Here is a 12,545-nt window from a genome sequence, read left to right as displayed (position 1 = left end):
TAAACATGCGCATTGCTAGATGCAGCAAGTAACAAAGTTAAATAACATTATGTAATATGACACATGGAGGATGTGACATTGCACAAATATTTGACATTTGTCATACTACCATATACATCAATGTTTTATAAATTCATGGAACTATCATCTGAAAAAGTGCCTCATATTGTTCTTCAATTGATGAAACATGGTGTATCTCAAATGTCAAACAGGAGGTGTAATTATGAAACAATGACTCATTATCCATTTATTATAATACGTAAGATAACTAATTTATAGTAGGTAATTAGCTTTTATCTTTATAATCGAAATATATTCAGAAAACATTTTAATTGTATCTTTGTATTCAGATTTTTGATTACGACTTTAAATACATACTTTCTCACACATACATACATACACATGTATGCATACACACATGCATGCATACATACGTACATACATGCGTACATACATACATGCATACATACATACATGTATACATACATACACAGACATGCATACATACATACATACATACATACATACATACATACATACATACTTACATACATGTTGTTGTTGGCAGCCCGTCGCTTACGACGTCGAGGGTTCCAGTTGATCCGATCAACGGAACAGCCTGCTTGTGAAGTTAACGTGCAAGTGGCTGAGCCAGCTCCACAGACACGTGTACCCTTAACGTAGTTCTCGGGGATATTCAGCGTGACACAGTGTGACAAGGCTGACCCTTTGAATTACAGGCACAACAGAAATAGGAAGTAAGAGTGAGAGAAAGTTGAGGTGAAAGAGTACAGCAGGGTTCGCTACCATCCCCTGCCGGAGCCTCGTGGAGCTTTAGGTGTTTTCGCTCAATAAACACTCACAACGCCCGGTCTGCGAAACGAAACCGCGATCCTATGACCGTGAGTCCGCTGCCCTAACCACTGGGCCATTGCACCTCCACCAGTTTCAGAATTAAATGCACAAAAATCAAAACAGTTAACTTGTTATGTAGTCTCAAAATCTATATAAACCTACATGAAGCTGTTTTGTAAATTATGTTTGCACAAGCGCACACGCACACACACACATACACGCACACACACAAACACACACACACGTACACACACACATACACCCATATTTGTGTGGGTGATTTAAGATCTACATTTAAGAACTTTATGAAAGAGAACTTTGTGAGAGAGAATGAAACAAACGTTTTCATTTTTATGAAAATACTTATGAATATTTACTCATAAAAATTTACCAAAAGAATTATAACTTATGTTTCATTTACTTTACTCTATTTTTAATTCTTTTTTATTTTTTTTCATCTTTCTTTATGCTATCGTATACTGTTTTTAGTCTTTATTTCATCTTGTATTATTTCATTCATCTTTACATTTTTATTTTACTTGGTCATCATTTCCCCTAAATATATATAGATAGATAGATAGATAGATAGATAGATAGATAGATAGATAGACAGATATAGATATAAATATATATATATGGCGTGGTGTATATATAAATATATATGTATATTTATGTGTGCCTGTGTGCACGTCATTGTGTATGCATATATGTGCGTATGTATGTGTGTGTATATATATATATATATATATATATATATATATATATATATATATATATATATATGCAATTCTCTCTCTCTCTTTGTATATATATATAAAGCTTCGATAAGATAAGTATTGTATTTATTTTCAATAATATTGTTAAATGTTTTTCTGTTATTTATTGGTAAAATATGTATTTTTATATAAATTCATTTGTTATTTATTGTTAGTTGATATATATACATTTATTATTATTATTATTATTATTATTGTATTTTGTATTTTGACCCAAAGATTAGCTATATTTTTGAATAGAATTGATTTTTGATCGATTTATTTTGAATCGATTTGATTTTGATTTTATTTACTATTTGAAAATGTGGCTATGAAACACGTGTAGTTGTTTTATTATTTTAATATTTATTACTTTGTATTTTTATTATAGATCTTTTTAGCGTATTTACTTATTAAATTTTTCTATATGTGACTGTGGATTTTCATAGATGAATTCTAGAATTGTGGGGTTTTTTTCTCTAAATTATATATTTACATATTATATATTGTGAAACTTAATTTAATTTTAATTTTGATAAATTAAATTAAATTGAATTTTTACCTGTAAATTTGGATTTTATCCCTAATATTATTATCATAATTATATATATATATATATATATATATCATCGGCATCCTTAATTCGTTTTAAGATTTATTTGATTTTAAAATTCAATTTTTATATTTATCTTAATCTATGTCACTACATTTGCATTTATTTTAATTCCACTAAAATCTTTTCTCTTTCACACCGTGTAAACAACTCTCCACTTTCTTTTTCAATCGCATTCCCCTTTTTCTATTTTTTCTTTTACTTCTGTCTTTCTCTTCGTTTTTCGTTGTTGTTGCTCTTCTTCTTCTTCTTCTTCTTCTTCTTCTTCTTCTTCTTCTTCTTCTTCTTCTTCTTCTTCTTCTTCTTATTATTATTATTATTATTATTATTATTATTACCGCCGCCTTCGCTAGTATTCTCGTTTGTAAGAGCAGTCGAGTTTATGTCAGATATTCTCTTTTTAAAAATCTTCTCCGGCTAATCGTTGAGAGGACGTTGCCCTGGCAGCGGTTTTCGCTCTCTGAGTGGTATTATTATTATTATTATTATTATTATTATTATCATTAGTATTATTAAGGCGGCGAGCTGGCAGAATCGTTAGCAGGCCTGGCAAAAGGCTTAACGGTATTTCATCTGTCACTACGTTCTGAGTTCAAATTCCGCCGTGGTCGACTTTGCCTTCCATCCTTTCGGGGTCAATAAATTAAGTACCAGTTGAGTACTGGGGTCAATGTAATCCACTTAACCCCCCACCCCACCACCACCACCAAAATGTCATGCCTTGTGCCTATAGTAGAAAAGATTATTATTATTATTATTATTATTATGATTATTATTATTATTATTATTATTATTATTGAGTGAGTAAGAAAGTAGCACACGCCACAAAAGTGACGTATAAATATTTGAAGCCCAGTGTCCCTATGATAACTACCCATCTGACCAGGGTGTACCAGGTACATACATCACAACCATATGAGCCTTGCTGGTTGGGACCCAAGTCAAGTAGTCCATGACACTCAAAAAGTCCCTGAATAAGGGTGGTTTAGGGATGATGAATGAAACTTCCATGTTTCCAGGGGTAAATTATTCAAACTCCAAGAATCCCTCTCAGCATATGGCCATGATACTTCGCAGCTAAACATGCTCTTGATCGGGGATACACATATGGCCAGCCACTAGGGGACATGCTCAACTGACTAAGGTCAAGTAACTGACAAGCAAATTTGTGGTATTGAGCAGAATATTTGTTGTAACCCATCTTTTACACCTAACACAAAATATGTTCATGCTAACACTTCCAATGAGTTAAGATCAGAAACCTGCCTTTCATCGTTTCGAGGTCGTTAAAATAAGTACCAGTTCCGCATTGGTAATCTACTTCTTTCTTGACATGTCTTGCTTTTTCACTCACCCTATCATCCCATTTTTAGTTCGCCATGCCATGTGGGTAGTGCCCGATGATTGTGCTGGGACACCAGATATGTTAAAAACACTATTTGGCATGCTCTCGGTGCATGAAACTGATAGTAACACAAAAAATATATTTTGTTTATTAAATAATTTTTATCTCTCATCAGATGGAACACTTCTTTTGTTGATCTTACCATCCTTGAACAGTACATACATACATACATACATACATACATACATACAAACATATATATATATATATATATATATATATATATATATATATATATATATATATATATATATATATATAGGCGCAGGAGTGGCTGTGTGGTAAGTAGCTTGCTTATCAACCACATGGTTCCGGGTTCAGTCCCACTGCGTGGCATCTTGGGTAAATGTCTTCTACTATAGCCTCGGGCCGACCAAAGCCTTGTGAGTGGATTTGGTAGACGGAAACTGAAAGAAGCCCGTCATATATATATATATATATATATATATATATATATATATATATATGTATATATATATATGTGTGTGTGTGTGTGTGTGTGTGTTTGTATGTGTGTCTGTGTTTGTCCCGGGGTCGATTTGCTCGACTAAAGGCGGTGCTCCAGCATGGCCGCAGTCAAATGACTGAAACAAGTAAAAGAGTATATAGGATTCGCAACTACACTTTCTCGTTTGGTTATCGTTAGTCAAATAAGAAACTTCAAGCTGCAATAAATTGAAGATTCATTTAAATAACTTAATGCCAAGCATTGAGACATTTCTACGCTTTTACACACACACACACACACACACACACACACACACACATTTGAAATTAATTCTGTATCGGTTTTGATTATAAGTAATTCTAATAGTTCCGACTATCTATTTTTGCAATCAAAGTGTAACTGCTTGAATATTCCATTTGTACCCTTCACGCAATCAACACGGCGCAGTGTTTGTTGCAAGGTCGGTACATACTATCCAACGGGTTTCCACACAAATTCCGTCAGTTCATTTTACTTATGAGATTAGAGTGATCCAAGGCTTGGTAAAAGGAACTTGTCCAAGGTATCCTGGTGTGGGATTGAACCTGACGCGCTATGATTCTAAAGCAAATTTGTTAAGAATTCGGCTATATTTCCCTGAATGTTGTTTGAATTTGTTTATTATTTTATTCCTTATTGTATAGCTAGCGTATTTGGTTTTAGTTTCCTCGGTTTTGCTACATGTGTTTACTTCATGTCGGTGCATCAAAGAATTAACCGAAATTACCCAAGTTTATTTGAAAACATTGCACACTTCCAGATATCTTTAAACATCACTAGCTAGTGCTGTTTGACAAAATCCATCCAAAGTTTTGGAAATAATCCGTTACGAACTAAGCTTCTAACAGACTTTAGCCTTTTGTTGTAGCAGTAAGCCTATTCATATTCCAAGTTGTTTGTTCTATTCACAAGAAAAGAAAACGCCGTTGCTTCAACCTTTAAAAAAATGTCAAATTTCAAGTAAAAGCAATAACGATAACCATTTGTATTCTTGTTGCATGTTGTTCTTAGTAACTTTTTTTCCTTTAACCTGTATTTCTTTTAACCTGTAGATATTCGGTTAACTATTTCCTAGTTATGCAAACTGAGATAATCAAAGGACATAATTTATAGCACGTGTTTGATCAAGAACAAACGACGGTCGAATATTATTCCACATCTGATTTATGAGTCCAGGTTTCCAAAGCATATCTATTCATACATAGAATCGGTTGATCTCCTATAGAACAGAGTAGCTGCACAAGCTACAAAGTGCAAAATTCAGTTTCAGAATCGTAATAAGAAGGAAACGTTTTATAATTTTAACTTCCCCCTTTACCTCCGTTTGTCTTAGCTGTCTTTCAAATGTTGACGATAATAGATATTTTTATTTTCATTGTGTAAATAAGTTATGATGAATTTTATATTTTAGTGAAGTACATCTATTGCAGTGAAGTGCATCATTTAAGATAAAGGAGCCTCAACGGGAACTTATGATGTAACATTTAAGAAAACTAACGATAGAGCTTCTACAAACCAACAGAGACGCATCGGTGTTGTCGCTCAACCTGTAAGAAATAGTGGCCATATGCCCCAGAGAGCACTTTGCCAATTTTAAAGAGGGGAATGTAGGATACAAGAGTCCTGGATACAATTTCTGAAAATAAAAAGCAATAGTTATAGGCGGAAGACTTGTTTAGAACTTACCAGAGACAAAAATATAATACCATATCAGATAACAACCTAAGTTAGTTAGTTTTAGTTGCAAACTGCTCATTCTCCAGTTCAAAGCCAGCCATTACGCATCCTTGCTATCATTTAATAAATACTAATATCTTATGCCGACAAAATGTAATAAATTCTTAGCGAAAGCTGACTGATACTTATTTTATCAGCGTCGGAGAAATGAAAATTAAAATTAACTCCAGTGGAATTTGAATTCAGAACATAAAAGTATGAAACTTTAAAACGAATGCTACTTGCTATTGACATCTGCTGATCCGCCGCTTCCGAAATTCGCCTCTTTGTATCTATAAAGTATTGTTTTTCATATAAGCACAAGGTTACACATTTATTAGAGACTTGTATAGTTGACTGAATGAATCAAAATCAATTCGATACTACTAGTTATTTTATCGATTCCATAGATGTGTAAAGCAAAGTTCTAACCTCTGGGATTTTTAATGACTTAAAAGAGGAAGAACAGTTGTCATTAGCTGTTTGAGGTCTTCCGAGATTGGTACAAAGAAACGAGAAAATTATCCTTAAATGTAAGGCCTGTACTAAATGGATACTTGCAATATAATGAATTCCGCAAAAGACACGCAAAGACCAAAAAACCTGGGTGATGGATTAACTCTACCACCGAAGAACAGAAATGATCTTTCGACGGGTCTCCACATAGTATCTATCCGTCGAATTTCACTCACAAGGTTTTTATAGAACTGAGGCAATGATAGAAGGTAGAACCCAAACTGTCGGGTAGCGTAACTGGATCCCAAACTATGTAATTGCGATGCAAATTTTTCAAATGACACAACGGTGTTCCCATCCGTTCCCTAGGGAGATGAAACGAAATATTATAAGGCATGTAACATTTACTCGACTGCTTTTACCCACACCACAATATTTCGTTATTATTTGCTATGTTAAAGGCGGTGAGATGGCAAAATCGTCAGTGCATCATTTCGATCACCACCTCACATTCTGTGTTCAAATGCCGCCCAGATCAGTTTTGCCATTCGTCGATAAATTAAAGCACCAGTCGATAAATTAAAGTACCTGGTGTCAGTGATATCGACCTTAGCGGACCCCTCCTTGTATCTAAATCAGAAGCAGTTATTATTTACTATGTATAAAATATTGATTTATATCATTAATATAAGGCCAGAAATGTACAGAGCAGGATTATAATCAATATCGTCAGAGTATTGCTGGTATATGTTATATCTGCTCCAGCGGATTGAAATGCAAATTAGATCCTACTTAAACTGGAACCAAAACTATAGAAAGACGAAACTAAATAATCTATAACCATCTACAGTTTCTGCCGTTCCGCCACTGTTTCATTGCTTTTATTTTTTTATTTTTAAGCTATTAAGAATCTTCAAATTAATAAAATTAGAACCAGTTTTTTTTTCTCTATAAAGTACATTCAATTTAAACGATTGATGGTTTGTTTTTGTTTTGTTACTTTACGTCTAATTATATGAAATCTTATTCCTTGCTCGAAACTTATGGTAGGAAGACGTAATTATTATTTAATCTAAAATCGGTATTGCATCGTATAACCAATATAGAAAAACCATTAATGTAGTATATTTCACCATTATTCGAGAAATTTTGTTGAAATGGCACGGCTTCTTAAAGAAATATTCATTCAGCAGTATGAATATCCATGGATGTCTTCTAACAAGACATCCATCTAAAGTGGGATATAAAAATTACCTTACCTTTGGAAACATGGGTGTTTTGCTCAACATCCTTAAACAAACCTTCTTCAGGGACCTTTTGAGCGGGATGGGCTACTCGACCTGAAGAAAATTCTAACTGGGCCTCACCTGCGAGGTCATGCGCTGTTTATTTTGATATGAGATCACCATGTCGTGCACATATGGTTGTGATGCATGTGCCTGGTGTACCCTTATCAGATGGGTAGTCATGATGGGTATAACGGGCTTCGTATATTTTACCCCGGTGTCACTTTGATGGCATGCACTGCTCTCTCACTCATAATAATAATAATAATAATAATAATAATAATAATAATAATAATAATAATAGTAATGGTTTCAAATTTTTCTAAAAAGGAAGCATTTTGGGGGAAGGGTTGATTCAATTACATCGACCCCAGTGTTTCACTGGTACTTAATTTATCGACCCCGAAAAGATGAAAAGCAAAGTCGACCTCGGCAACGCGCACTATCAGCTGAGAAAGAACGGACTTCGTCTCAACCACCTTCTTTTCATAAATGATTTAAAACTGTTCGCAACAAATCCTGAAATGGAAAGGCTGTTTGAGACTGTATAGAAGTTCAGCAAGGATACAGAGATGGAATTCGGTATCTCGAAGTGAACAGTGCTCACTTTGAAACGGAGGAAAAATACAGATTGTAAGGGCATAGAATTGCCAAACGGAGAGAGAATGGAAGACCTGGATGATAATGGGTGCAAGTACCTTGGGATCCTGGTGCTGGACAAAATATTTCACAGAGAAATGAAGGACAAAGTCATCACTGAATATTTCAAACGCCTCAAATTTCGCTTGAAATCAAAACACAACTCAAGGAACCTTGTGACTGCCATCAACATATGGGCTGTTGCTGTAGTCCGCTATAGTGCACCCATCCTGAAAGATGTTGCAGCTACGAGAGTCAAATATAAAGGTTGTACCTAATGTTATCGGAGCATTGGACTCAATACCACCCAACCTGAAGAAACAAATGGAAACTTTAAAAAATACCCTACAATCTAGGAGTATTGTAAAAATCGGCGTTACTTGGAACTGCACACATAAGGCGGCGAGCTGGCAGAAACGTTAGCACGCCGTTCGAAATGCTTAGCGGTATTTCGTCTGTTGCTACGATCTGAGTTCAAATTCCGCCGAGGTCGACTTTGCTTTTCATCCTTTCGGGGTCGATTAAAATAAGTACCAGTTACGCACTGGAGTCGATATAATCGCCTTAATCCGTTTGTCTGTCCTTGTTTGTCCCCTCTGTGTGTAGCCCCTTATGGGCAGTAACGAAATAGGAACTGCACACATATGTAAATTACTGTCAGTCTGAGACCCTTGTTATCACTTGACAGACAGTACGAACCCCGGTAGACACAATATCTTCAATCAATAACATCACGATATTGGATACTATGCGACATCTTCAATAATAATAATGATAATAATGATAATAATAATAATAATTATTATTATTATTATTATCACATATACATACATACATGCATACATACACACACACACACACACACACACACACACACATACACACACACACATATATATATATATATATATATATATATATATATATATATATATATATATATATATATATATATATATATATATAATATGCGTGTGTGTACCCGTGTATGCGTGCTTGTATTTGTATTGTATAAATAATATTAATTTGAAATGTTTTCCCAAATAGCAAAAGTGTGTAACTGTCTAAGGGTCGGAAATTTGATTTGAAGACACATTCGTTATATTTTAGTATTACTTTACAAATAATTTGGAATTTGATTCATTGGTTCTGCAGTGATCGAAATATATTGTTTATATTTTGTAGAAATCTTAAGCATGAACAGCATTCGAAAATATTTACTACACGCGCCCCCACCCACCCACCCACACACAAATTTTGAATAGTTTTGCTTGAAAAATTTTAAATATACTGTGTATATTTGCGCAACTGTCTCAGTGTGTGTTGGGCGAATTGATAACATAGAATGACATTATTCACGTTATTGTTGAAATGTTAAATGAAATGGATACGAGTATAATGAAGTGTCAGGTTAACTGTGTTGGATCAAATTACTTGTTTAACCAGCAGTATAATGAAAGCATCTCAGTTGTTTTTGAATTGGTTCTAAGAGATATTTCTTTAGCTGTGCAGACCTCGAGTATAAAACTTCAAAAGTAAGCTTATAATAGTCGCTGTTAATGGAAAATTCAGCGCGAAATTAAGATACTGAGACGTTTGAATGAACACTCTATTGACTTATTGGAAATTTTAACATGTAGAATTTGTCCAGTCAATTTAAATATAAACAAAATGTATTGAGTAATTGCTTAAAAATTAATAAATAAAATAAAGTATGCTACAAACATAAAAATACTTGAATGTTTAAAAGATTATTAATCAGGTTGAATAATACCATTTTATGCACTGTGCGTTTATTGCTCGTAAATTTGTAAAGAACTTTATCAGAATATTGAAGTTGAAGTCTTCAGAGACAGAAATAAAAGTCAGACAGATGCCATCAAACTTCTCTGTTCTGATCGAAACAATTTTTTTCTCCAGTGTGCAACTTAACGAAAGAGCTAGCTCCTATCCAATTCTTTAAATATGTTTTCGCATGTAATGCGTATACTGAACAACAGTGTGTGTATTGAAAGTCATCCGTATAAAAATTAATTACCAGCTACATGGAGTAAAACTTAAGAAGTTCATAGAGATTAAGGGTAGCATAATTCAGAAGGTGACACCATCTCAAGCATAGGAAGGACAAGAAGTAACCATAGAATAATAGACCCATGGTATAAATACTGAAATGGTAAGAGTAGTCAAAACCAATGAGCTTTCTTCAAGATTTAATTGGAATAATCTGCAAAAATTGACTTTTACTCTACGAAGAAAAAAAAAAAAAATACGATGTAGTTACTCAAGTTTGAAATCAGAAATAGCTTGTTTTAAGATTATTGCAGAAGGAACTACTTGAAAATGGTCAACAAAACAATACCTGAATTAGAGGGATATCATATACAGCATTGCCCTGGGTCCTCATCTGTTGGAGTTGTGACATATGATGTGTCTAGGGGATTTGAAAGCCATCACTCTCCATGTTTGAACGTATAAGGGAAAGAAGAGAAATAGAAAGAGAACAACCTATTTCAATTTCGAAAGGATAAAAGGTGATGTTGATTCCGTTTTTGTTTCTTTAACTTAGAGCACAAAAAGTAGGAAAAAATACCGGAAAGCATTCTATCCGACGCTCTAATGTATTCTAGAAATAGCTACTTCTAGAGATAGTATTTGAATATTTAGAGTGCAGTGCAACGGTGGTAAGCTACTGGCAAGACTAGTCAGAGAGGCCACGTTAGATTTTCTGTTTGAATTATTTTATATCTGTTTCCTTGTAACAGGGATTTACTGAAATCGTGACACAAAAGATTTTTGGGTAAAAGTATGAACTCCACAAGATTCACACATTGTTGACGCATTACATGAAATAGATAGCTTTGGTGGATAATCCAACGGCCAATTAAAGAATATGCAGCACTTTCAGTATATTCAGAATCTGTCCTGCTTAAAACAAGCCGGAACAGACACACAGAGATGGTCGAAAAAATAGTTACACTTCTAGGAGAATAGATATCATGCATGCGTTCAATAAATGATATACACATTCATTACCACAATTACTACGATATATAATGTTATATAATTTCTGTTTATAGCTTCTGACTGACACATTCTTCTGAAAGAATTTGAGAAACTACAGGAATAGAAGAACCTGCAAATAAAGAGTAAAACTTGTTTCGTAATGTGTTGTGTGAGCAAAAGCTACTTAAATATATGGAACTTCAGTAATGGTGAAAAATATAACATTAAGAAAAACGTGAAATAAGATTGCGTGGGTCTTCACAATTGCATACAGCCTACGGTGATTCTTTTCCACAAACTGATCATTTCAAATATACTCACACAAAACAACATTAGTCAAACAAAGGAATATAAGATGGTGTTGATGTTATAACAGAAAGTTGCATAACTTTCTCATTTTGTTATCTGAACGTTAGCGTATTTGCTATTAGTGGAAGAAAATTAGAGAATTGAAATAAACAAAAGACAAAGAAATCTAGGCATTGAAGTTAAATAAACTTTTCGACTCATATATATAAAAAAAAAGAAAAGAATTAGAGTGAGAACCTTTCGCAGTCATTAAACTTGCTAAAAATAGAAGCCGGATCTTTTGCAGTCGAAACACTGTTTTAAATAAAGGATACATTAGATAATATAGACACTGATACACTAAATAAATGAATAAATAAAAGATGTTAACTTAACCCGTTTGGATCATAGATTGGTGCGATCTGAAGCTAAAGAACAATAACTAGAAAACAATGAAGATGGTAGGGGTTCGCTTCCCTGCTTGCAATATATATTGGGTGCAGATTGCATCAACAACCAGCTGGAGGAGGCTCCTCCTGGGGTTAAAAACGACAGTAACATCAATTCCAACGGAACAGCCATACTGATGTGGTGATAAACATTACTTCTCAGTGTAGTTAGTACTTTAATTTCTTACAGAGATTTTCTAACTAGCTACTTTGAATGTTTAAATGGCTTTGTGTTCACTTATGAGTTATAAATAAATGAAAAGTGATAGCGTCGTTGAAATTGATTATGATCATACTTCTGCTGCTGCTGATGATGATGATCTTCATGAAACACTTAAAAATATGATTTTTATAGTAATAGTCTCAAGGTTTATATTTTGTGGGAACGCAGTGAATCAATCACCAGTAGTTATTTGTATCCATCTTATCAACTCTGGTGAGTATTCCTAATAGTCTGACGAGGAAGGGAGTCTCAAAGCAATCACTTGACCTGCTAGAAGTAGTAGCCAGATTCCCTCATCATATCCCTACTGTTTTCAAAGAAAGAATACGTTAGACAATGTAATCTTATTTAGCCCTAAAAGAAACAACAA

The 12,545-nt window shown here is 33.9% G+C and overlaps 1 protein-coding gene across 3 annotated transcripts in view; it reads right to left on the bottom strand.

The window, feature by feature from the left end:
- LOC106870828 (uncharacterized) overlaps positions 1 to 12,545 on the bottom strand; it is a 283,514-nt gene that overhangs the window by 110,446 nt on the left and 160,523 nt on the right. The window lies entirely within an intron of this gene.

The sequence above is a fragment of the Octopus bimaculoides genome, chromosome 1 (assembly GCF_046866305.1).
Source record: "Octopus bimaculoides isolate indiv1 chromosome 1, ASM4686630v1, whole genome shotgun sequence".
Lineage (NCBI taxonomy): Eukaryota > Metazoa > Mollusca > Cephalopoda > Octopoda > Octopodidae > Octopus > Octopus bimaculoides.
This window is presented reverse-complemented; position numbering and strand designations above follow the sequence as displayed.